This window comes from Oncorhynchus gorbuscha, linkage group LG13 (assembly GCF_021184085.1).
Source record: "Oncorhynchus gorbuscha isolate QuinsamMale2020 ecotype Even-year linkage group LG13, OgorEven_v1.0, whole genome shotgun sequence".
NCBI lineage: Eukaryota > Metazoa > Chordata > Actinopteri > Salmoniformes > Salmonidae > Oncorhynchus > Oncorhynchus gorbuscha.
Genome location: NC_060185.1, coordinates 32,383,980 through 32,409,422, shown reverse-complemented (window position 1 = coordinate 32,409,422; position 25,443 = coordinate 32,383,980). Strand labels below are relative to the sequence as shown.

Here is a 25,443-nt window from a genome sequence, read left to right as displayed (position 1 = left end):
TGATGTGGTCTGATGAGACAAAAATAGAGCTTTTTGGTCTATACTCCACTTGCCGTGTTTGGAGGAAGAAGAAGGATGAGTACAACCCCAAGAACACCATCCCAACCGTGAAGCATGGAGGTGGAAACATCATTCTTTGGGGATGCTTTTCTGCAAAGAGGACAGGACGACTGCACCGTATTGAGGGGAGGATGGATGGGGCCATGTATCGCGGGATCTTGGCCAACAACCTCCTTCCCTCAGTAAGAGCATTGAAGATGGGTCGTGGCTGGGTCTTCCAGCATGACAACGACATGAAATACACAGCCAGGGCAACTAAGGAGTAAGAAGCATCTCAAGGTCCTGGAGTGGCCTAGTCAGTCTCCAGACCTGAACCCAATAGAAAATGTTTGGAAGGAGCTGAAAGTCCGTATTGCCCAGCGACAGACCTGAAACCTGAAGGATCTGGAGAAGGTCTGTATGGAGGAGTAGGCCAAAATCCCTGCTGCAGTGTGTGCAAACCTGGTCAAGAACTACAGGGAACGTATGATCTCTGTAATTGCAAACAAAGGTTTCTGTACCAAATATTAAGTTCTGCTTTTCAAATACTTATGTCATGCAATAACATGCAAACAAATTACTCAAAAATCATACGATGTGAATTTCTGGATTTTTGTTTTAGATTCCGTCTCTCACAGTTGAAGTGTACTATGATTCAAATTACAGACCTCTACATGCTTTGTAAGTAGGGAAACCTGCAAAATTGGCAGTGTATCAAATACTTGTTCTCCCCACTGTACCTCAGGCCACAGTGACAAATCCTCTCCTATATGGCTGCCAGAGAGTGCTTCTTACCTAGCGAGGCTAATTGTTCCTAAATAAGATCGATACGGAACAAGGGATCCATGTAGATACAGGCAGTTAGTCATTGGCTCCCCACATTTGCATTTAAAACATACGTAACCAATTGCATACAACATCAGTTCTACCGTTACAGGAGCAGAGGCACAATGTTCACTGTATTGATGTTTATGGGAACAAATGGTGCTCTAGACCTGTCCCTACCTTCCACACTGTTTTACACACACTTCAATCTCCCTTACTGTCTAGACCTGTCCCTTCCTTCCACACTGTTTTAGACACACTTCAAACTCCCTACTGTCTAGACCTGTCCCTTCCTTCCACACTGTTTTACACACACTCCAATCTCTCTACTGTCTAGACCTGTCCCTTCCTTCCACACTGTTTTACACACACTCTAATCTCCCTACTGTCTAGACCTGTCCCTTCCTTCCACACTGTTTTACACACACTTCAATCTCCCTTACTGTCTAGACCTGTCCCTTCCTTCCACACTGTTTTACACACACTCCAATCACCCTACTGTCTAGACCTGTCCCTTCCTTCCACACTGTTTTACAAACACTTCAATCTCCCTTACTGTCTAGACCTGTCCCTTCCTTCCACACTGTTTTACACACACTCCAATCTCCCTACTGTCTAGACCTGTCCCTTCCTTCCACACTGTTTTACACACACTTCAAACTCCCTACTGTCTAGACCTGTCCCTTCCTTCCACACTGTTTTACACACACTTCAAACTCCCTACTGTCTAGACCTGTCCCTTCCTTCAAAACTGTTTTACATACACTAGACCTGTCCCTTCCTTCCACACTGTTTTACACACACTTCAATCTCCCTACTGTCTAGACCTGTCCCTTCCTTCAAAACTGTTTTACATACACTAGACCTGTCCCTTCCTTCCACACTGTTTTAGACACACTTCAATCTCCCTACTGTCTAGACCTGTCCCTTCCTTCAAAACTGTTTTACACACACTTCAATCTCCATTAATGTCTAGACCTGTCCCTTCCTTCCACACTGTTTTAGACACACTTCAATCTCCCTTACTGTCTAGACCTGTCCCTTCCTTCCACACTGTTTTACACACACTCCGATCTCCCTACTGTCTAGACCTGTCCCTTCCTTCCACACTGTTTTACACACACTTCAATCTCCCTACTGTCTAGACCTGTCCCTTCCTTCCACACTGTTTTACACACACTTCAATCTCCCTTACTGTCTAGACCTGTCCCTTACTTCCACACTGTTTTACACACACTCCAATCTCCCTACTGTCTAGACCTGTCCCTTCCTTCCACACTGTTTTACACACACTTCAATCTCCCCACTGTCCCTTCCTTCAACACTGTTTTAGACACACTTCAATCTCCCTACTGTCTAGACCTGCCCCTTCATTCAACACTGTTTTAGACACACTTCAATCTCCCTACTGTCTAGACCTGTCCCTTCCTTCCACACTGTTTTACACACACTTCAATCTCCCTTACTGTCTAGACCTGTCCCTTACTTCCACACTGTTTTACACACACTCCAATCTCCCTACTGTCTAGACCTGTCCCTTCATTCCACACTGTTTTACACACACTTCAATCTCCCCACTGTCTAGACCTGTCCCTTCCTTCCACACTGTTTTAGACACACTTCAATCTCCCTACTGTCTAGACCTGTCCCTTCCTTCCACACTGTTTTACACACACTTCAATCTCCCTACTGTCTAGACCTGTCCCTTCCTTCCACACTGTTTTACACACACTTCAATCTCCCTTACTGTCTAGACCTGTCCCTTCCTTCCACACTGTTTTACACACACTTCAATCTCCCTACTGTCTAGACCTGTCCCTTCCTTCCACACTGTTTTACACACACTTCAATCTCCCCACTGTCTAGACCTGTCCCTTCCTTCCACACTGTTTTACACACACTTCAATCTCCCTTACTGTCTAGACCTGTCCCTTCCTTCCACACTGTTTTACACACACTTCAATCTCCCTACTGTCTAGACCTGTCCCTTCCTTCCACACTGTTTTACACACACTTCAATCTCCCCACTGTCTAGACCTGTCCCTTCCTTCCACACTGTTTTACACACACTTCAATCTCCATTAATGTCTAGACCTGTCCCTTCCTTCCACACTGTTTTACACACACTTCAATCTCCCTTACTGTCTAGACCTGTCCCTTCCTTCCACACTGTTTTACACACACTCCGATCTCCCTACTGTCTAGACCTGTCCCTTCCTTCCACACTGTTTTACACACACTTCAATCTCCCTACTGTCTAGACCTGTCCCTTCCTTCCACACTGTTTTACACACACTTCAATCTCCCTTACTGTCTAGACCTGTCCCTTACTTCCACACTGTTTTACACACACTCCAATCTCCCTACTGTCTAGACCTGTCCCTTCCTTCCACACTGTTTTACACACACTTCAATCTCCCCACTGTCCCTTCCTTCAACACTGTTTTAGACACACTTCAATCTCCCTACTGTCTAGACCTGTCCCTTCATTCAACACTGTTTTAGACACACTTCAATCTCCCTACTGTCTAGACCTGTCCCTTCCTTCCACACTGTTTTACACACACTTCAATCTCCCTTACTGTCTAGACCTGTCCCTTACTTCCACACTGTTTTACACACACTCCAATCTCCCTACTGTCTAGACCTGTCCCTTCATTCCACACTGTTTTACACACACTTCAATCTCCCCACTGTCTAGACCTGTCCCTTCCTTCCACACTGTTTTAGACACACTTCAATCTCCCTACTGTCTAGACCTGTCCCTTCCTTCCACACTGTTTTACACACACTTCAATCTCCCTACTGTCTAGACCTGTCCCTTCCTTCCACACTGTTTTACACACACTTCAATCTCCCTTACTGTCTAGACCTGTCCCTTCCTTCCACACTGTTTTACACACACTTCAATCTCCCTACTGTCTAGACCTGTCCCTTCCTTCCACACTGTTTTACACACACTTCAATCTCCCCACTGTCTAGACCTGTCCCTTCCTTCCACACTGTTTTACACACACTTCAATCTCCCTTACTGTCTAGACCTGTCCCTTCCTTCCACACTGTTTTACACACACTCCAATCACCCTACTGTCTAGACCTGTCCCTTCCTTCCACACTGTTTTACAAACACTTCGATCTCCCTTACTGTCTAGACCTGTCCCTTCCTTCCACACTGTTTTACACACACTCCAATCTCCGTACTGTCTAGACCTGTCCCTTCCTTCCACACTGTTTTACACACACTTCAAACGCCCTACTGTCTAGACCTGTCCCTTCCTTCCACACTGTTTTACACACACTTCAATCTCCCTTACTGTCTAGACCTGTCCCTTACTTCCACACTGTTTTACACACACTCCAATCTCCCTACTGTCTAGACCTGTCCCTTCCTTCCACACTGTTTTACACACACTTCAATCTCCCCACTGTCCCTTCCTTCAACACTGTTTTAGACACACTTCAATCTCCCTACTGTCTAGACCTGTCCCTTCATTCAACACTGTTTTAGACACACTTCAATCTCCCTACTGTCTAGACCTGTCCCTTCCTTCCACACTGTTTTACACACACTTCAATCTCCCTTACTGTCTAGACCTGTCCCTTACTTCCACACTGTTTTACACACACTCCAATCTCCCTACTGTCTAGACCTGTCCCTTCATTCCACACTGTTTTACACACACTTCAATCTCCCCACTGTCTAGACCTGTCCCTTCCTTCCACACTGTTTTAGACACACTTCAATCTCCCTACTGTCTAGACCTGTCCCTTCCTTCCACACTGTTTTACACACACTTCAATCTCCCTACTGTCTAGACCTGTCCCTTCCTTCCACACTGTTTTACACACACTTCAATCTCCCTTACTGTCTAGACCTGTCCCTTCCTTCCACACTGTTTTACACACACTTCAATCTCCCTACTGTCTAGACCTGTCCCTTCCTTCCACACTGTTTTACACACACTTCAATCTCCCCACTGTCTAGACCTGTCCCTTCCTTCCACACTGTTTTACACACACTTCAATCTCCATTAATGTCTAGACCTGTCCCTTCCTTCCACACTGTTTTACACACACTTCAATCTCCCTTACTGTCTAGACCTGTCCCTTCCTTCCACACTGTTTTACACACACTCCGATCTCCCTACTGTCTAGACCTGTCCCTTCCTTCCACACTGTTTTACACACACTTCAATCTCCCTACTGTCTAGACCTGTCCCTTCCTTCCACACTGTTTTACACACACTTCAATCTCCCTTACTGTCTAGACCTGTCCCTTACTTCCACACTGTTTTACACACACTCCAATCTCCCTACTGTCTAGACCTGTCCCTTCCTTCCACACTGTTTTACACACACTTCAATCTCCCCACTGTCCCTTCCTTCAACACTGTTTTAGACACACTTCAATCTCCCTACTGTCTAGACCTGTCCCTTCATTCAACACTGTTTTAGACACACTTCAATCTCCCTACTGTCTAGACCTGTCCCTTCCTTCCACACTGTTTTACACACACTTCAATCTCCCTTACTGTCTAGACCTGTCCCTTACTTCCACACTGTTTTACACACACTCCAATCTCCCTACTGTCTAGACCTGTCCCTTCATTCCACACTGTTTTACACACACTTCAATCTCCCCACTGTCTAGACCTGTCCCTTCCTTCCACACTGTTTTAGACACACTTCAATCTCCCTACTGTCTAGACCTGTCCCTTCCTTCCACACTGTTTTACACACACTTCAATCTCCCTACTGTCTAGACCTGTCCCTTCCTTCCACACTGTTTTACACACACTTCAATCTCCCTTACTGTCTAGACCTGTCCCTTCCTTCCACACTGTTTTACACACACTTCAATCTCCCTACTGTCTAGACCTGTCCCTTCCTTCCACACTGTTTTACACACACTTCAATCTCCCCACTGTCTAGACCTGTCCCTTCCTTCCACACTGTTTTACACACACTTCAATCTCCCTTACTGTCTAGACCTGTCCCTTCCTTCCACACTGTTTTACACACACTCCAATCACCCTACTGTCTAGACCTGTCCCTTCCTTCCACACTGTTTTACAAACACTTCGATCTCCCTTACTGTCTAGACCTGTCCCTTCCTTCCACACTGTTTTACACACACTCCAATCTCCGTACTGTCTAGACCTGTCCCTTCCTTCCACACTGTTTTACACACACTTCAAACGCCCTACTGTCTAGACCTGTCCCTTCCTTCCACACTGTTTTACACACACTTCAAACTCCCTACTGTCTAGACCTGTCCCTTCCTTCAAAACTGTTTTACATACACTAGACCTGTCCCTTCCTTCCACACTGTTTTACACACACTTCAATCTCCCTACTGTCTAGACCTGTCCCTTCCTTCAAAACTGTTTTACATACACTAGACCTGTCCCTTCCTTCCACACTGTTTTACACACACTTCAATCTCCCTTACTGTCTAGACCTGTCCCTTCCTTCCACACTGTTTTACACACACTTCAATCTCCCTACTGTCTAGACCTGTCCCTTCCTTCCACACTGTTTTACACACACTTCAATCTCCCCACTGTCTAGACCTGTCCCTTCCTTCCACACTGTTTTACACACACTTCAATCTCCCTTACTGTCTAGACCTGTCCCTTCCTTCCACACTGTTTTACACACACTTCAATCTCCCTACTGTCTAGACCTGTCCCTTCCTTCCACACTGTTTTACACACACTTCAATCTCCCCACTGTCTAGACCTGTCCCTTCCTTCCACACTGTTTTACACACACTCCAATCTCCCTACTGTCTAGACCTGTCCCTTCCTTCCACACTGTTTTACACACACTTCAAACTCCCTACTGTCTAGACCTGTCCCTTCCTTCCACACTGTTTTACACACACTTCAAACTCCCTACTGTCTAGACCTGTCCCTTCCTTCAAAACTGTTTTACATACACTAGACCTGTCCCTTCCTTCCACACTGTTTTACACACACTTCAATCTCCCTACTGTCTAGACCTGTCCCTTCCTTCAAAACTGTTTTACATACACTAGACCTGTCCCTTCCTTCCACACTGTTTTAGACACACTTCAATCTCCCTACTGTCTAGACCTGTCCCTTCCTTCAAAACTGTTTTACACACACTTCAATCTCCCTTACTGTCTAGACCTGTCCCTTCCTTCCACACTGTTTTAGACACACTTCAATCTCCCCACTGTCTAGACCTGTCCCTTCCTTCCACACTGTTTTACACACACTTCAATCTCCATTAATGTCTAGACCTGTCCCTTCCTTCCACACTGTTTTAGACACACTTCAATCTCCCTTACTGTCTAGACCTGTCCCTTCCTTCCACACTGTTTTACACACACTCCGATCTCCCTACTGTCTAGACCTGTCCCTTCCTTCCACACTGTTTTACACACACTTCAATCTCCCTACTGTCTAGACCTGTCCCTTCCTTCCACACTGTTTTACACACACTTCAATCTCCCTTACTGTCTAGACCTGTCCCTTACTTCCACACTGTTTTACACACACTCCAATCTCCCTACTGTCTAGACCTGTCCCTTCCTTCCACACTGTTTTACACACACTTCAATCTCCCCACTGTCCCTTCCTTCAACACTGTTTTAGACACACTTCAATCTCCCTACTGTCTAGACCTGTCCCTTCATTCAACACTGTTTTAGACACACTTCAATCTCCCTACTGTCTAGACCTGTCCCTTCCTTCCACACTGTTTTACACACACTTCAATCTCCCACACTGTACTGTCTAGACCTGTCCCTTCCTTCCACACTGTTTTACACACACTTCAATCTCCCCACACTTACTGTCTAGACCTGTCCCTTCCTTCCACACTGTTTTACACACACTTCAATCTCCCTACTGTCTAGACCTGTCCCTTCCTTCCACACTGTTTTACACACACTTCAATCTCCCCACTGTCTAGACCTGTCCCTTTCTTCCAGACTGTTTTACGCACACTTCAATCTCCCTTACTGTCTAGACCTGTCCCTTCCTTCCACACTGTTTTACACACACTTCAATTTCCCCACTGTCTAGACCTGTCCCTTCCTTCCACACTGTTTTACACACACTTCAATCTCCCCACTGTCTATACCTGTCCCTTCCTTCCACACTGTTTTACACACACTTCAATCTCCCTACTGTCTATACCTGTCCCTTACGACTAGGGAACTCTACTGTTGAACTGTACATGTATTCCAAAGTGTCTTCTGGTTTAATTACTGTATTACCCTCTTTCACTCCTTCTTCTCTCTCATCCCTCTCACCCACCTCGTCTCCACCTTGCAGCCTCTGTGCCCCCTCCACCTGCCTCTCCTCTTTTCACCTCTATCTTTCCCATCCAACAAGTAAGGTAGAGAGGGGAGTATAGAGAGAGAGAGTCAGATAGAGAGGGGAGTATAGAGAGAGAGAGAGTCAGGTAGTGAGGGGAGTATAGAGAGAGGGGAGTAGAGAGAGAGAGAGAGTCAGGTAGAGAGGGGAGTATAGAGAGAGTCAGATAGAGAGGGGAGTATAGAGAGAGAGAGTCAGGTAGAGAGGGGAGTATAGAGAGAGAGTCAGGTAGAGAGGGGAGTATAGAGGGAGAGAGTCAGGTAGAGAGGGAAGTATAGAGAGAGAGAGAGTCAGGTAGAGAGGGGAGTATAGAGAGAGAGAGAGAGTCAGGTAGATAGGGGAGTATAGAGAGAGAGTCAGGTAGAGAGGGGAGTATAGAGAGAGGGGAGTATAGAGAGAGAGTCAGGTAGAGAGGGGAGTATAGAGAGAGAGAGTCAGGTAGAGAGGGGAGTAGAGGGAGAGAGAGTCAGGTAGAGAGGGGAGTATAGAGGGAGAGAGGGAAGTATAGAGAGAGAGAGAGTCAGGTAGAGAGGGGAGTATAGAGAGAGAGAGTCAGGTAGAGAGGGGAGTATAGAGAGAGAGAGTCAGGTAGAGAGGGGAGTATAGAGAGAGGGGAGTATAGAGAGAGAGTCAGGTAGAGAGGGGAGTATAGAGAGAGAGAGTCAGGTAGAGAGGGGAGTAGAGGGAGAGAGAGTCAGGTAGAGAGGGGAGTATAGAGAGAGAGAGTCAGGTAGAGAGGGGAGTATAGAGAGAGAGTCAGGTAGAGAGGGGAGTATAGAGAGAGAGAGTCAGGTAGAGAGAGAGAGTCAGGTAGAGAGGGGGGTATAGAGAGAGAGAGTCAGGTAGAGAGGGGAGTATAGAGAGAGAGTCAGTTGGAGAGGGGAGTATAGAGAGAGAGAGTCAGGTAGAGAGGGGAGTATAGAGAGAGAGAGTCAGGTAGAGAGGGGAGTATAGAGAGAGGGGAGTATAGAGAGAGCGAGAGAGTCAGGTAGAGAGGGGAGTATATAGAGAGAGAGTCAGGTAGAGAGGGGAGTATAGAGAGAGAGAGTCAGGTAGAGAGGGGAGTATAGAGAGAGAGAGTCAGGTAGAGAGGGGAGTATAGAGAGAGAGAGAGAGTCAGGTAGAGAGGGGAGTATAGAGAGAGAGAGTCAGGTAGAGAGGGGAGTATAGAGAGAGAGAGAGTCAGGTAGAGAGGGGAGTATAGAGAGAGAGAGTCAGGTAGAGAGGGGAGTATAGAGAGAGAGAGTCATTTAGAGAGGGGAGTATAGAGAGAGAGAGTCAGGTAGAGAGGGGAGTATAGAGAGAGAGAGTCAGGTAGAGAGGGGAGTATAGAGAGAGAGAGTCAGGTAGAGAGGGGAGTATAGAGAGAGAGAGTCAGGTAGAGAGGGGAGTATAGAGAGAGAGTCAGGTAGAGAGGGGAGTATAGAGAGAGAGAGTCAGGTAGAGAGGGGAGTATAGAGAGAGAGTCAGGTAGAGAGGGGAGTATAGAGAGAGAGTCAGGTAGAGAGGGGAGTATAGAGAGAGAGAGTCAGGTAGAGAGGGGGGTATAGAGAGAGAGAGTCATGTAGAGAGGGGAGTATAGAGAGAGAGAGTCAGTTAGAGAGGGGAGTATAGAGAGAGAGAGTCAGGTAGAGAGGGGAGTATAGAGAGAGAGAGTCAGATAGAGAGGGGAGTATAGAGAGAGAGAGTCAGGTAGAGAGGGGAGTATAGAGAGAGAGAGTCAGGTAGAGAGGGGAGTATAGAGAGAGAGAGTCAGGTAGAGAGGGGAGTATATAGAGAGAGAGTCAGGTAGAGAGGGGAGTATAGAGAGAGAGTCAGGTAGAGAGGGGAGTATAGAGAGAGAGAGTCAGGTAGAGAGGGGAGTATAGAGAGAGGGGAGTATATAGAGAGAGAGAGTCAGGTAGAGAGGGGAGTATATAGAGAGAGAGTCAGGTAGAGAGGGGAGTATAGAGAGAGAGAGTCAGGTAGAGAGGGGAGTATAGAGAGAGAGAGTAAGGTAGAGAGGGGAGTATAGAGAGAGAGAGAGTCAGGTAGAGAGGAGTATAGAGAGAGAGAGTCAGGTAGAGAGGGGAGTATAGAGAGAGAGAGAGTCAGGTAGAGAGGGGAGTATAGAGAGAGAGAGTCGGGTAGAGAGGGGAGTATAGAGAGAGAGAGTCAGTTAGAGAGGGGAGTATAGAGAGAGAGAGTCAGGTAGAGAGGGGAGTATAGAGAGAGAGAGTCAGGTAGAGAGGGGAGTATAGAGAGAGAGAGTCAGGTAGAGAGGGGAGTATAGAGAGAGAGAGTCAGGTAGAGAGGGGGGTATAGAGAGAGAGAGTCAGGTAGAGAGGGGAGTATAGAGAGAGAGAGTCAGTTAGAGAGGGGAGTATAGAGAGAGAGAGTCAGGTGGAGAGGGGAGTATAGAGAGAGAGAGTCAGGTAGAGAGGGGAGTATAGAGAGAGGGGAGTATAGAGAGAGAGAGTCAGGTAGAGAGGGGAGTATAGAGAGAGAGAGTCAGGTAGAGAGGGGAGTATAGAGAGAGAGAGTCAGGTAGAGAGGGGAGTATATAGAGAGAGAGTCAGGTAGAGAGGGGAGTATAGAGAGAGAGAGTCAGGTAGAGAGGGGAGTATAGAGAGAGAGAGTCAGGTAGAGAGGGGAGTATAGAGAGAGAGAGAGTCAGGTAGAGAGGGGAGTATAGAGAGAGAGAGTCGGGTAGAGAGGGGAGTATAGAGAGAGAGAGTCAGTTAGATAGGGGAGTATAGAGAGAGAGAGTCGGGTAGAGAGGGGAGTATAGAGAGAGGGGAGTATAGAGAGAGAGAGTCAGGTAGAGAGGGGAGTATAGAGAGAGAGAGTCAGGTAGAGAGGGGAGTATAGAGAGAGAGAGTCAGGTAGAGAGGGGAGTATAGAGAGAGAGAGTCAGGTAGAGAGGGGAGTATAGAGAGAGAGTCAGGTAGAGAGGGGAGTATAGAGAGAGAGTCAGGTAGAGAGGGGAGTATAGAGAGAGAGTCAGGTAGAGAGGGGAGTATAGTGAGAGAGAGTCAGGTAGAGAGGGGAGTATAGTGAGAGAGAGTCAGGTAGAGAGGGGAGTATAGTGAGAGAGAGTCAGGTAGAGAGGGGAGTATAGAGAGAGAGTCGGATAGAGAGCGGAGTATAGAGAGAGAGAGAGTCAGTTAGAGAGGGGAGTATAGTGAGAGAGAGTCAGGTACAGAGGGGAGTATAGAGAGAGAGTCAGGTAGAGAGGGGAGTATAGTGAGAGAGTCAGGTAGAGAGGGGAGTATAGAGAGAGAGTCAGGTACAGAGGGGAGTATAGTGAGAGAGAGTCAGGTAGAGAGGGGAGTATAGAGAGAGAGTCAGGTAGAGAGGGGAGTATAGTGAGAGAGTCGGGTAGAGAGGGGAGTATAGTGAGAGAGTCGGGTAGAGAGGGGAGTATAGAGAGAGAGTCGGGTAGAGAGGGGAGTATAGAGAGAGAGTCAGGTAGAGAGGGGAGTATAGTGAGAGAGTCAGGTAGAGAGGGGAGTATAGTGAGAGAGTCAGGTAGAGAGGGGAATATAGAGAGAGAGTCAGGTACAGAGGGGAGTATAGTGAGAGAGAGTCAGGTAGAGAGGGGAGTATAGAGAGAGAGTCAGGTAGAGAGGGGAGTATAGTGAGAGAGTCGGGTAGAGAGGGGAGTATAGTGAGAGAGTCGGGTAGAGAGGGGAGTATAGAGAGAGAGTCGGGTAGAGAGGGGAGTATAGTGAGAGAGTCGGGTAGAGAGGGGAGTATAGAGAGAGAGTCAGGTAGAGAGGGGAGTATAGAGAGAGAGTCAGGTAGAGAGGGGAGTATAGAGAGAGAGTCGGATAGAGAGCGGAGTATAGAGAGAGAGAGAGTCAGTTAGAGAGGGGAGTATAGTGAGAGAGAGTCAGGTACAGAGGGGAGTATAGAGAGAGAGTCAGGTAGAGAGGGGAGTATAGTGAGAGAGTCAGGTAGAGAGGGGAGTATAGAGAGAGAGTCAGGTACAGAGGGGAGTATAGTGAGAGAGAGTCAGGTAGAGAGGGGAGTATAGAGAGAGAGTCAGGTAGAGAGGGGAGTATAGTGAGAGAGTCGGGTAGAGAGGGGAGTATAGTGAGAGAGTCGGGTAGAGAGGGGAGTATAGATAGAGAGTCGGGTAGAGAGGGGAGTATAGAGAGAGAGTCAGGTAGAGAGGGGAGTATAGTGAGAGAGTCAGGTAGAGAGGGGAGTATAGTGAGAGAGTCAGGTAGAGAGGGGAGTATAGAGAGAGAGTCAGGTACAGAGGGGAGTATAGTGAGAGAGAGTCAGGTAGAGAGGGGAGTATAGAGAGAGAGTCAGGTAGAGAGGGGAGTATAGTGAGAGAGTCGGGTAGAGAGGGGAGTATAGTGAGAGAGTCGGGTAGAGAGGGGAGTATAGAGAGAGAGTCGGGTAGAGAGGGGAGTATAGTGAGAGAGTCGGGTAGAGAGGGGAGTATAGAGAGAGAGTCAGGTAGAGAGGGGAGTATAGAGAGAGAGTCGGGTAGAGAGGGGAGTATAGTGAGAGAGTCGGGTAGAGAGGGGAGTATAGTGAGAGAGAGTCAGGTAGAGAGGGGAGTATAGTGAGAGAGTCGGGTAGAGAGGGGAGTATAGTGAGAGAGTCGGGTAGAGAGGGGAGTATAGTGAGAGAGAGTCAGGTAGAGAGGGGAGTATAGTGAGAGAGTCGGGTAGAGAGGGGAGTATAGAGAGAGAGTCAGGTAGAGAGGGGAGTATAGAGAGAGAGAGTCGGGTAGAGAGGGGAGTATAAGGAAAATGAAATTCCATTGAAGTTGAAATGAGAAGGGAATGTCTGAATAGGGAGTTTACCTGTGACTTTGATGCTGAGACGGGACTTTAAGAATGTTTTATACAGAGCGGAAGGGTGAGTGGGAGACTGAGCAAGGCAAGGCTGTGTGATCCAACCTACCCATTTCACCTTCAAATACATAGAATATAAATAGCCGAGTCATCACTGTTTGTCCTGTTGTACCCTGTATGTTCTGGAGCAACACGATGCATGTCCTTCACCACACAACACTTCCTCTTTGGTGACAGATTGTTGAATAGGTTGTCACTGGCAGTTTCCATCTGGTGTACAGTCACCTGACCTTCTGATATCCTTTAATTCCTCTAAAACAGTGTTCACTGATGTCATGGTTCATCTGGCCTGTTTCTATTTGGGGAATAGCTTTGATAAAATTCAGACAGAAAAGCTAGATAGATTCAGAGGCCAATGTGCCTGTCTGTTTGTGGAGTGAACCAAGGCTGAGTGCTAAACAAATGTCTTCTGTCTGCTGACACAGAGTATTGACACATCCTAAGTGTTTCTGCTTTATCTGTATTCATCAGGGAAAGTCTGGCTAATACAATTAGTTTTGTTTCAAGTTCTGTTTGCATTTTAAATCGCTCCTTTTTGTCCTTCTTTGGCTCAGTGTTAATTCCTCCCAACGGATCGTCTTAACAAGCACAGCTCCAATGTTAAAATGGCCTCCTCCTGACAACATCAGAGCACAACCTCATTCTTCCCTGGCATCCATTTGCTCTTTGTTCCTCTCTCCAAGCACGACCTCCAAAGAGACTTCATTAGAAACTTCCAAGAGATAAAGAGAAACAGAACACCAAAGGCATTAGAACATCTATCTATTCAGCTCACAACAACAATTAGGCCTTGTCTGCATCATACTGTCTCTGGACCTACCACGATATCCAGCCTTTCTATAAAAACAACACAGAAAACATCCCTCAGAAGTAGCTTTGGGAACACTGTCCTGTCTTTCCTGAGAGATCAGGCCTTATCCGTTTGCCTTGTGATTGATTCTCCCTCCATGAGAGGCTGGTCAGTGTGATGCCGAACATGGGTATGTACTATGTCCTGACGCTACTGATTTGCTCTGGAGAGCTCTCTCTGTGTGTGTGTGTGTGTCTGTGTGTGTGCATCCGTGCGTGATATTATATTTAAAGAGCGGCTTAGTTAATTAGTCATTATCATATGTTCCCATCAGCTCCTCTGCAGTCCGCAGCACTGATCAGGCAGACGCCGAGCCGATCCCACTGCACTGATCAGGCTGACACGGGCCGACGCCGAGCCGATCCCCCTGCACTGATCAGGCTGACACGGGCCGACGCCGAGCCGATCCCCCTGCACTGATCAGGCTGACACGGGCCGACACTGAGCCGATCCCCCTGCACTGATCAGGCTGACACGGGCCGACACTGAGCCGATCCCCCTGCACTGATCAGGCTGACACGGGCCAACACTGAGCCGATCCCCCTGCACTGATCAGGCTGACACGGGCCGACACTGAGCCGATCCCCCTGCACTGATCAGGCTGACACGGGCCGACACTGAGCCGATCCCCCTGCACTGATCAGGCTGACACGGGCCGACACTGAGCCGATCCCCCTGCACTGATCAGGCTGACACGGGCCGACACTGAGCCGATCCCCCTGCACTGATCAGGCTGACACGGGCCGACACTGAGCCGATCCCACTGCACTGATCAGGCTGACACGGGCCGACACTGAGCCGATCCCCCTGCACTGATCAGTTTGCTCATTCAAACATAATGAAAGCTGAAAGGCCTCAGCGACCGGATGGTTCTCCAAGGAGATGCTGGTAAAAAGGCTGGAACCACAAGTCGTACTGGGACAGTCAGAATTCATTTGGTGTTGTCTGATGAAGGAGACAGGAGGCAGCTGATCAAACACAGAGATGGAGGTAGAACAAAGATAGTGGGAAAAAAACTTTAGAATGATGGCTGCAGTAGCTTATGTGTTTTTGATGTTCAAAATACTTAATAAAAATGGCTGTTGAATTTGAATAGGTTGCCTCTTGTAAACTCTTTGTTATAGCCACTAAAACTGGAAAAACTCAGGACTACAGTCATGAGATGAAGTTACTGTAGCCTCGACTAATAACGTGTGAATTGACATGTACACCACGCACACATTCTGTCAATAAATGATTGTCCTTAAGTCCCTATTATTTCAGAGCGCTCAGGTTCTCACCTTGGCATTGTCCTATGAATACAATGATTGCTGCATTAGTCCATTGAAGTAAGTTGAAGTATTTCTGAAGGGAAGACCTTGTTAAAAGTGTTTTTATAAAGTTTATCAGGGAGTCAAGTTCATTCGTGCTTTTGAAAGGACAGGAGGCGGTGTGCTGAACTGTTGTGACTGGGAGGTGAGAAGAGGCTAGGACGCTAGGAGGCCAAGAGGCTAGGAGGAGGTGTGCTGAACTGTTGTGACTGGGAGGTGAGAAGAGGCTAGGAGGCTAGCAGGCCAGGAGGCTGGGAGGCCAGGAGGAGGTGTGCTGAACTGTTGTGACTGGGAGGTGAGAAGAGGCTAGGAGGCCAAGAGGCTAGGAGGAGGTGTGCTGAACTGTTGTGACTGGGAGGTGAGAAGAGGCCAGGAGGCTAGGAGGCCAAGAGGCTAGGAGGAGGTGTGCTGAACTATTGTGACTGGGAGGTGAGAAGAGGCCAGGAGGCTAGGAGGCCAAGAGGCTAGGAGGAGGTGTGCTGAACTGTTGTGACTGGGAGGTGAGAAGAGGCTAGGAGGCTAGCAGGCCAGGAGGCTAGGAGGCCAGGAGGAGGTGTGCTGAACTGTTGTGACTGGGAGGTGAGAAGAGGCTAGGAGGCCAGGAGGCTAGGAGGACAGGAGGCGGTGTGCTGAACTGTTGTGACTGGGAGGTGAGAGGAGGCTAGGTGGCCAGGAGGCCAGGAGGCCAGGAGGAGGTGTGCTGAACTGTTGTGACTGGGAGGTGAGAGGAGGCTAGGAGGCCAGTAGGAGGTGTGCTGAACTATTGCGACTGGGAGGTTAGAAGAGGCTAGGAGGCCAGGAGGAGGTGTGCTGAACTGTTGTGACTGGGAGGTTAGAAGAGGCTAGGAGGCCAGGAGGAGGTGTGCTGAACTGTTGTGACTGGGAGGTGAGAAGAGGCTAGGAGGCCAGGAGGCCAGGAGGAGGTGTGCTGAACTGTTGTGACTGGAAGGTTAGAAGAGGCTAGGAGGCCAGGAGGAGGTGTGCTGAACTGTTGTGACTGGGAGGTGAGAAGAGGCTAGGAGGCCAGGAGGCCAGGAGGAGGTGTGCTGAACTGTTGTGACTGGGAGGTGAGAAGAGGCTAGGAGGCCAGGAGGAGGTGTGCTGAACTATTGTGACTGGGAGGTTAGAAGAGGCTAGGAGGCCAGGGGGAGGTGTGCTGAATTGTTGTGACTGGGAGGTGAGAAGAGGCTAGGAGGCCAGGAGGAGGTGTGCTGAACTGTTGTGACTGGGAGGTGAGAAGAGGCTAGGAGGCTAGGAGAGAGTGAAGGGAGCCAAGCACACAGCAGATCCTGAGAGAAGATGAGATCCCCTGTGCCTACCAGGTCACCTGCTGTGCACCCGCACCTGATGAAATATTAACAACACCCTCTTGTCTTTTCCTCTGCAGTCTCTTCTTTACAGGTCTGTTCATCCTGTAGCTCCAACACTCCCTCTAAAGACATGACGCTGCTGTAGATAGCATCATGGCAGATAGCATCATATTACATAGCATTATGGCAGATAGCATCATGTTACATAGCATCATGGCAGATAGCATCATGTTATATAGCATCATGGCAGATAGCATCATGGCAGATAGCATCATGGCACATAGCATCATGGCAGATAGCATCATGTTACATAGCATCATGGCAGATAGCATCATGTTACATAGCATCATGGCAGATAGCATCATGGCAGATAGCATCATGTTATATAGCATCATGGCAGATAGCATCATGGCAGATAGCATCATGGCACATAGCATCATGGCAGATAGCATCATGTTACATAGCATCATGGCAGATAGCATCATGGCAGATAGCATCATGGCACATAGCATCATGGCAGATAGCATCATGGCACATAGCATCATGGCACATAGCATCATGGCTCATGGCAGATAGCATCATGGCAGATAGCATCATGGCAGATAGCAGCGGTCCCTGTTGGGGTTCAAGAGCAATGGGATAGAGAGGGTAAGGAGTAAGGGTGCATCTCAAATGCTAACTATTACATTCAGTATATATTGCACTACTTTTGACCAGGGCCTATGCGGCTTTGATCAAAAGTAGTGCACTATAATACTGTATATACTATAGGGAATAGGCCTATGGGTGTGGTCTACAGATGAGAGGAGAGGTATAGAGGTATGGTCGATGGTCTCTGAGGGGGACTGTTAGTGCTAACACACTGCCAGACGATGCTAAAAGGGCTTGGGGGAGTTCAGGGCTATTGATTAGTAAGTGCAGGCAGGCACACAGAGAGACCCTGCCAATGTGAAACCTGGGCCCTGCAATATCAGGTTAAGCTATAGCTACATAGTATATATTTATTGTATGTTCACTTAAAGCTTTTCAGAACATTCACTCTGCACTCGATCCTCCTCCCATCTCTGTCTCTCTCTGCCCCCCCTCTCTCTCCCTCTCTCTCTCGCTCTACCTGTCTCTCTCTGCCCCCCCCTCTCTCTCCCCCTCTCCCTGTTACCTCTCTCCCCCCCTCTCTCTCTCTCCTCCTCCCTCTATCTCTGCTCTCTCTCTCTCTCTCTCTCTCTCTCTCTCTCTCTCTCTCTCTCTCTCTCTCTCTCTCTCTCTCTCTCTCTCTGCCTGTCTCTCTCTGTCCCCCTTTCTCTCTCTCTCTGCCCTACCCTCCCCCCTCTCTCCCTGTCTCTTTGCCCCTCTCTCTACCTGTCTATCTCTGTCCCCCTCTCTACCTGTCTCTCTCTGCCCCCTGTCCCTTTCTCTCTCTACCTGTCTCTCTCTGCCTCCCCCCCCCTTTCTCCCTGTCTATCTCTGCCCCCCCTCTCTCTCCCTGTACCCTCCCCCCCCCCCTCTTTCTCCCTGTCTCTCTCTGCCCCCACTCTCCCCTGTCTCTCTCTCCCTGTCTCTCTCCCTGTCTCTCTCTGCCCCCCCTCTCTCCCTGTCTCTCTCTGCCCCCCTTTCTCCCTGTCTCTCTCTCCCTGTCTCTCTCTGCCCCCCCTCTCTCTCCCTGTCTCTCTCTGTCTCTCTGCCCCCCCTCTGCCCCCCTCTCCCTGTCTCTCTCTGCCCCCTGTCTTTCTCCCTGTCTCTCTCTGCCCCCCCCCCTCTCTCCCTGTCTCTCTCTGCCCCCCCCCCCTTTCTCCCTGTCTCTTTGCCCCCCCATATTTTTTTGTACACACATTTTAACCTGAAACTTTGGTTTGTAGTTTGCTTCTTAGCTCCGTTACTGGATATTCTATATATCCCTGAAGCACATACACACCATTTACCCATCCGTCATGTTCACTATTAAGTGTTCCTGTCATTATTTTAGACAGTCCTCCAGAAATAGAACTCACTTGTTCAGAATCCACTGCCGGGCACGGCTGAACACAGAGAGGGAGTGTGGTAATGGAGGGAAAGGCAGGGAGGAAAGGAAGGGGGTGAGATCTGATCAAGTGAGCCAATCCAGTGGTAATGATGAGCCTGGAGGAGTAGCCGGTCTCCTCTCTCCAGATGTGTACAAGATGCTGCTGTGTGTTGTGATGTGGAGATGAAGGGAGCTCGCCCGTCACTAATTGTGTCTGATAAAGGTTGAAAGGAAAACAGAGAGCTAAACTACAACATTTCAGCTGGAGCTTTTAACATGTTATTTCCACTAGAAGAGAAAGACAGTTGAAACTATTCCTCTCCTATTCCTCAAAATGGCTGCCTATCGCTCCGTTGGTCACTAAATCACTATCTTTCTTTGGGCCCAATTAGCGTCTATTTACAGAACAAGCCATTGCTGACAGATGAGTGCTCCCAGTAAGTGATCTATGATTCATATATATTCTTACTTTGAATATCATAATATACTGAGATGCACATTAGTGTGAGTCATTGACCTAATTAGAGATGATTGAATTATGCATCATCACAGCATTTACAATTGATAGCTTCCCTTCATCGTACTCCACATACATCATCAGTGTCCATACAACATGGAGTGCCTCAATTTACTACCACTTGTGTTCAACCCCATTGATGAATCTAACACCTGCTGTCTGACAGACACAGAGAAGGGTTGATTAACAATCAACCATCCAAACCCCAAGAGGCATGAGGTTACAAACACTTGACTCTTCCCTCAATTTGAACTTTTAATCCCATCCTCATAATCGAACAGACTCCTTATTTTAACCCTTGAGCTGCATGTATAATCCCACTGGAGGGCATCGTAATCTCCTGACACGTGCGGTGTCATAGACTTTCCCTCTTCCTCAGTCCATTATGGTAAGAACCACTGCTCCAGAGGCTCCAATGCAGAGTCAGCCTGCCTGCCCAGCCTTGTGCCCCTGTGGCCTGGGTAAGGTTATGTGGGACTAGGGATCTATCCCAGGGGTTGGTAGCTCTGTCTTTGCTCTCTAATGAAAATAATCAGCACTGAGCATATTCAGCTGTATATGCATTCGTAAATCAGGTACTTTCTTGAGTTGGGCTCTGGGATGGAACAACCGTTGAGATTCTGAGTTTATGGTTGATTGTGGGGGAAGGGGTTGGGTGTGTAAGAGAATGTGTGTGTGTGTGTGTGTCTCCCATATCTGTTGCAAGGAGTAAGAATGTTAAGGACAATATAGGATGAATCACAATAACAATGTTTGCTAAAATAATAATTGCTTGACAAAATCGTGGTTATAGGTAACAATCCTTTGCATAAACTGCCAACATTATTACGCATATTAATTGTTAATGATGGAAATTAAGATACGCAAGATTTTTGAATATATACAGTACCAGTTAAAAGTTTGGACACACCTACTCATTCATTATTGTTACTATTTTCTACATTGTAGAATAATAGTGAAGACATTAAAACTATGAAATAACACAAATGGAATCATGTAGTAACCAAAAAAGTGCTAAACAAATCAAAGTATATTTTATATTTTTGATTCTTCAAAATAGTTACCATTTACCTTGATGACAGCTTTGCACACTCTTGGCATTCTCTCAACCAGCTTCACCTGGAATGCTTTTCCAACAGTCTTGAAGGAGTTCCCACATATTCTGAGCACTCGTTGGCCGCTTTTCCTTCACTCTGCAGTTCAACTCATCCCCAAAACCAACTTAATTGGGTTGAGGTTAGGTGGTTCTGGATGCCAGGTCTTCTGATGCAGCACTCAATCACTCTCCTTCTTGGTCAAATAGCCCTTACACAGCCTGGAGGTGTGTTGGGTCATTGCTCTGTTGAAAAAGAAATGACGAAGTCCCACTAAGCACAAACCAGATGGGATGACGTATTGCTGCAGAATGCTGTGGTAGCCATGCTGGATAAGTGTGCCTTGAATTCTAAATAAATCACAGGCAGTGTCACCAGCAAAGCACCTCCACACCATCACACCTCCTCCTCCATGCTTCACGGTGGGAAACACACATGCGGAGATCATCCGTTCACTTACTCTCACAAAGACATGGCAGTTGGAACCAAAAATCTCAAATTTGGACTCAGACCAAAGGACAGATTTCCACTGGTCTAATGTCCATTGCTCGTGTTTCTTGGCCAATCAAGACTCTTCTTCTTATTGGTGTCTTTTAGTAGTGGTTTCTTTGCAGCAATTCAACCTGTGGCAGTCCTCATGAGATCCAGTTTCATCATAGCGCTTGATGGATTTTGCGACTGCACTTGAAGAAATTTTCAAAGTTGGCTGACCTTCATGTCTAAGGATTGGACCTTTTTTTTCTTCAATTTTCGCCTAAACCGACATACCCAAATCTAACTGCCTATAGCTCAGGACCTGAAGCAAGGATATGCATATTCTTGATACCATTTGAAAGGAAGCACTTTGACATTTGTGGAAATGTGAAATTAATGTAGAAGAATATAATACATTAGATGTGGTAAAAGATAATACAAGGGAAAAAAGTGTGTTTTCTATTATTTTTTAATCATCTTTGAAATGCAAGAGAAAGGCCATTATATGACTTAGGAGTCTAGGCGCAATTTAGATTTTGGCCACTAGATGGCTGCAGTGTATGTGCAAAGTTTTAGACTGATCCAATGAACCATTGCATTGCTGTTCAAAATTTGTATCAAGTCTGCCCTAATTTGCCTAATTGGTCAATTGATACATTTTCAATTACAAAACTGAAACTCCCCTCAAACAATAGCATGGCATTTTTTCACTGTAATAGCTACTTTAAATAACAAGAATTTAAGCTTTCTGCCCATATAAGACATGTCTCTGTCCCGGGAAATGCTCTTGTTACTTGCAACGTCATGCTAATCACGTTAGCTCAACCGTCCCGTGGAGGGTGGGGGGGGGGGGGGGGGTGGTCACAGCTCCTGTAGAGGAATGAAGTAATGTTGGACTGTCATTTCGCTTTGCTTATTTGAGCTGTTATTCCATAATATGGAGTTGGTCTTTTACCAAATAGGGCTATTTTCTGTACACCACCCCTACCTTGTCACAACACAAATGATTGTCTCGAATGCATTAAGAATGAAAGAAATTCCACAAATTAACTTTTAACAAGGCACACCTGTTAATTGAAATGCCTTCCAGGTGACTACCTCCTGAAGCTGGTTGAGAGAATGGCTAGAGTGTGCAAATCAAGGCAAATCAAGGTTGTCATCAAGACAAAGGGTGGCTACTTTGAAGAAACTCAAATCTAAAATATATTTTGATTTGTTTAACACTTTTTTGGTTAATACATAGAAAATAGTACAAATAAAGAAAAGCCCTGCAATGAGTACTGTAGGTGTGCCCAAACTTTTGATTGGTACAGTATAAGTGTGTATGTATGTGTATGTTTTATATATATATATATATATATATATTAGCAAAAAAATATATGGGGGATTGGAAGGGATGCAGACAATTACATTGATGGAAGCTACAATCTATCTGCAATATGAAACGCTGATCTACCATCTAAAAAAAGAAAGAAATACAAATAAGAAAAAATGTGAACAAAAATATCAAAAATAAGATTCGTTGCAAAATCAAGGGAGTCAGAGTTTCACACATTAGTGCTCAGCAGTTCTCTGCCCCGTAAACATCCTAAGAGGCCCCATGCCAGCACATACATTCCTCTGTGCCCATTTGCCAGGCTCATTTTCATTCCTATCTCCATGACAAGGAGATGGATATTACATCGAGGGAGACAGGGAATCATGTGAAACCTAGGAATAGGAGACAGAGACCAGTCTTGCTGCGATAGGATCGGGGCTGATTTCCCTTTATTCATTCTAAATGGTTTTTCATTTAGAGCCAGGGGATTTCATTTCCCTGAAAGTTTCTTTTTTTAAATAAGAAATTATGCCCCCCTGGCCAGGGTCTCTGGGCTGTGATTTATTCTAATGGAAAAGATTACATCTTGAATTAAAACGCTGCTTGCGCTCATCCCAGTACACCAGACAGGAGATAGCAGCACTGAGACAATCAAAAAGATCCCACATTTCTTACACAGGCCTTTAATAACTCACCTCCATATACAGTATCTATTTAAATATGCATTTCATTCCACCCTTTGTATCGCTACAAATATAATTACAATGGCTAATAGCGTATGGCGAGCAGTGTTAACACCACACGGCACCATTAGCAAGGCTTCATTACTTCTCCTCTTGTGGAAAGTGTACGCTAGGCTAGCTCTATGTTTTTGTTGCTGCTTCCCAATCGGCCATGGGCAGGTGGGTGGAAGAAGAGTCTGTCAAAGCAGCAGTTTGTGAAAGCTTCCCTTTCCTCGGTAGTGCAGCTGAAAGCACTTATCTTGCTGCTGTGAAACGAGGTATTTAACCGGAGAAGGTCAGGTGTAAAATAAAGATCTGCCACATCGCGTGACGAGCTTCTGATGAGGAAATTCATCAAACTCACTGCCATGTCTGGCAGCCTTTTCCCACTAACACTTCCTTTGGCCTTTTTAAGATCCCTTTTACAGGGTATGAGGGCATTCAAATGGATTAAAGCGAGCATCGCACACACTCTGCACTGTTTGGATGGTTGACTCCCTATTCAATCAAGTCTGCTATAATTTGCCCTACATCATTTCTCCCTGAGTCAGGATCACTGTGGATCGTGTTGTGGTGGTGTTTTTATTGTTTCATATAACCTTATTTTCCTGTCAGAGAGAAAAAGGTAGATAGTATAGTGCTACCTTCTCATTACAAATAGATGGAGATGTGCTAGATTTGGAGTAGAATGTCTTCAGTTCTACTTGCAGTATTTTAACTCTTTGCTGGTTCTACGATTCCATTCAACAGGTGTAACCTATAGGGCAGGGATCATCAAATAGATTCAGCAGCGGGACAATTTTTTTCTTGAGCGGATGGTCAGGGGGCCGGAACATAATTACAAATCATTTGTAGACTGAAAACTGACTGCAAGACCAAACAGATACACTATATATGCAAGAGTATGTGGACACCCCTTTAAATGAGTGGATTTGGCTATTTCAGCCACATCCGATGCTGACAGGCATATACAATCGAGCACACGACCATGCAATCTCCACAGACAAACATTGGCAGTAGAATGGCCTTACTGAAGAGCTAAGTGACTTTCAACGTGGCATCGTCATAGGATGCCACCTTTCCGACAAGTCAGTTCATAAAATGTCTTCCCTGCTAGAGTTTCCCCGGTCAGTTGTTGTGCTGGCGTTGCTTCCAGTAAGTGATATTGTGAAGTGGTTGGCCACACAAGCTCACAGAACGGGACCGGTGAGTGCTGAAGGGCGTAGTGCGTACAAATTGTCTGTCCTCGGTTGCAACATTCACTACCGACTTCCAAACTGCCTCTGGAAGCAATGCCAGCACAACAACTGTTTGTCGGGAGCTTCATGAAATGGGTTTCCATGGCCGAGTAGCCGCACACAAGCCTAAGATCACCATGCACAACGCCTAGCTTGCCACCATTGGACACTGGAGCAGTGAAAACGCATTCCCTGAAGTGATGAATCACGCTTCACCATCTGGCAGTCCGACGGACAAATCTGGGTTACCTGCCCCAATGCATAGCGTAAACTGTAATGTTTGGTGGAGGAGGAAAAATGATCTGGGCCTGTTTTTCAGGGTTCAGGCTAGAACCCTTAGTTCCAGTGAAGGGTAATCTTAACGCTACAGCATACAATGACATTCTAGACGATTCTGTCCTTCCAACTTTGTGGCAACAGTTTGGGGAAGGCCCTTTCCTGTTTCAGCATGACAATGCCCCCGTCCACAAAGCGAGGTCCATACAAAAATGGTTTGTCGAGAGCGGTGTGGAAGAACTTCACTGGCGTGCACAGAGCCATGACCTCAACCCCCTCGTACACCTTTGGGATGAAATGGAATGCCGACTGCGAGCCAGGCCAAATTGCCCAACATCAGTGCCGAACCTCACTAATGCTCTGGCTGATTGGAATCAAGTCCCTGCAGCAGTGTTCCAACATCTTGTGGAAAGCCTTCCCAGAAGAGTGGAGGCTGTTATTGCAGCAAAGAGGGAGCAACTCCATATTAATGGCCATGATTTTGGAATGAGATGTTATACGAGCAGGTGACCACATACTTTTGGTCGTGTAGTGTATAATGTTTGACTAAACTTGCTTAAATTTGTATACGATCACGTCTCTATTTTGCATGGGAATATGGGAACAGATTCCCAAAATTCAAATCACTTGGATAAAATACATAAAACAAACACTATTGTAAAATGTAAGTCGCTCTGGATAAGAGTGTCTGCTAAATGACTTAAATGTAAAATGTAAATGTAAAACTAAAAAATAAACTGAAAACTTAGGGGGCCAAATAAAACCACAGGTTCCAGCTGGGAAACCCAATTATAGAACCAGATCCTTTTAGTATATACAAGACAATGGCTTAGGTTCATCCAATTACCACTAAGTCACCTATAGAGGCTCATAGTATCTGACTGAAAGGAAGGTTTAGAATGGCTGCCTGCCACTCCTGTTCCATTGAGTGTTATGTGGACTCTATTCCCTGTTTATCACTATGAATAAACAGTACAAGTATTCTGAATGGAAACACATGGTCATTTACGGCATGTGGAGAGGATGCAATGCAAATGGAGCTCCTCTAACTGAACTAGTGGCTCACACAAGGCCTTGAGTTAATCCACTCCGATCCACTCCATCACCTTTAATTAACTAGCTGTATAATATCACTGTGGCAAAAGGTTTGGCTTCATTTACTCTTATGGATTCATGCATTTATTCAGGCTGACCTACAGCTGCTGGTGTACTAGTCCCTCTGAGTGTGTAGAATACTGAGGCACAGTCTCTTACCTCTTACGACTGGGG

General features: G+C 46.7%; 1 protein-coding gene across 1 annotated transcript in view; it reads right to left on the bottom strand.

The window, feature by feature from the left end:
• Positions 1 to 25,443, bottom strand: part of LOC123992727 (reticulon-4 receptor-like 1) — a 284,642-nt gene that overhangs the window by 98,430 nt on the left and 160,769 nt on the right. The gene's annotated exons all lie outside the window — the stretch shown is intronic.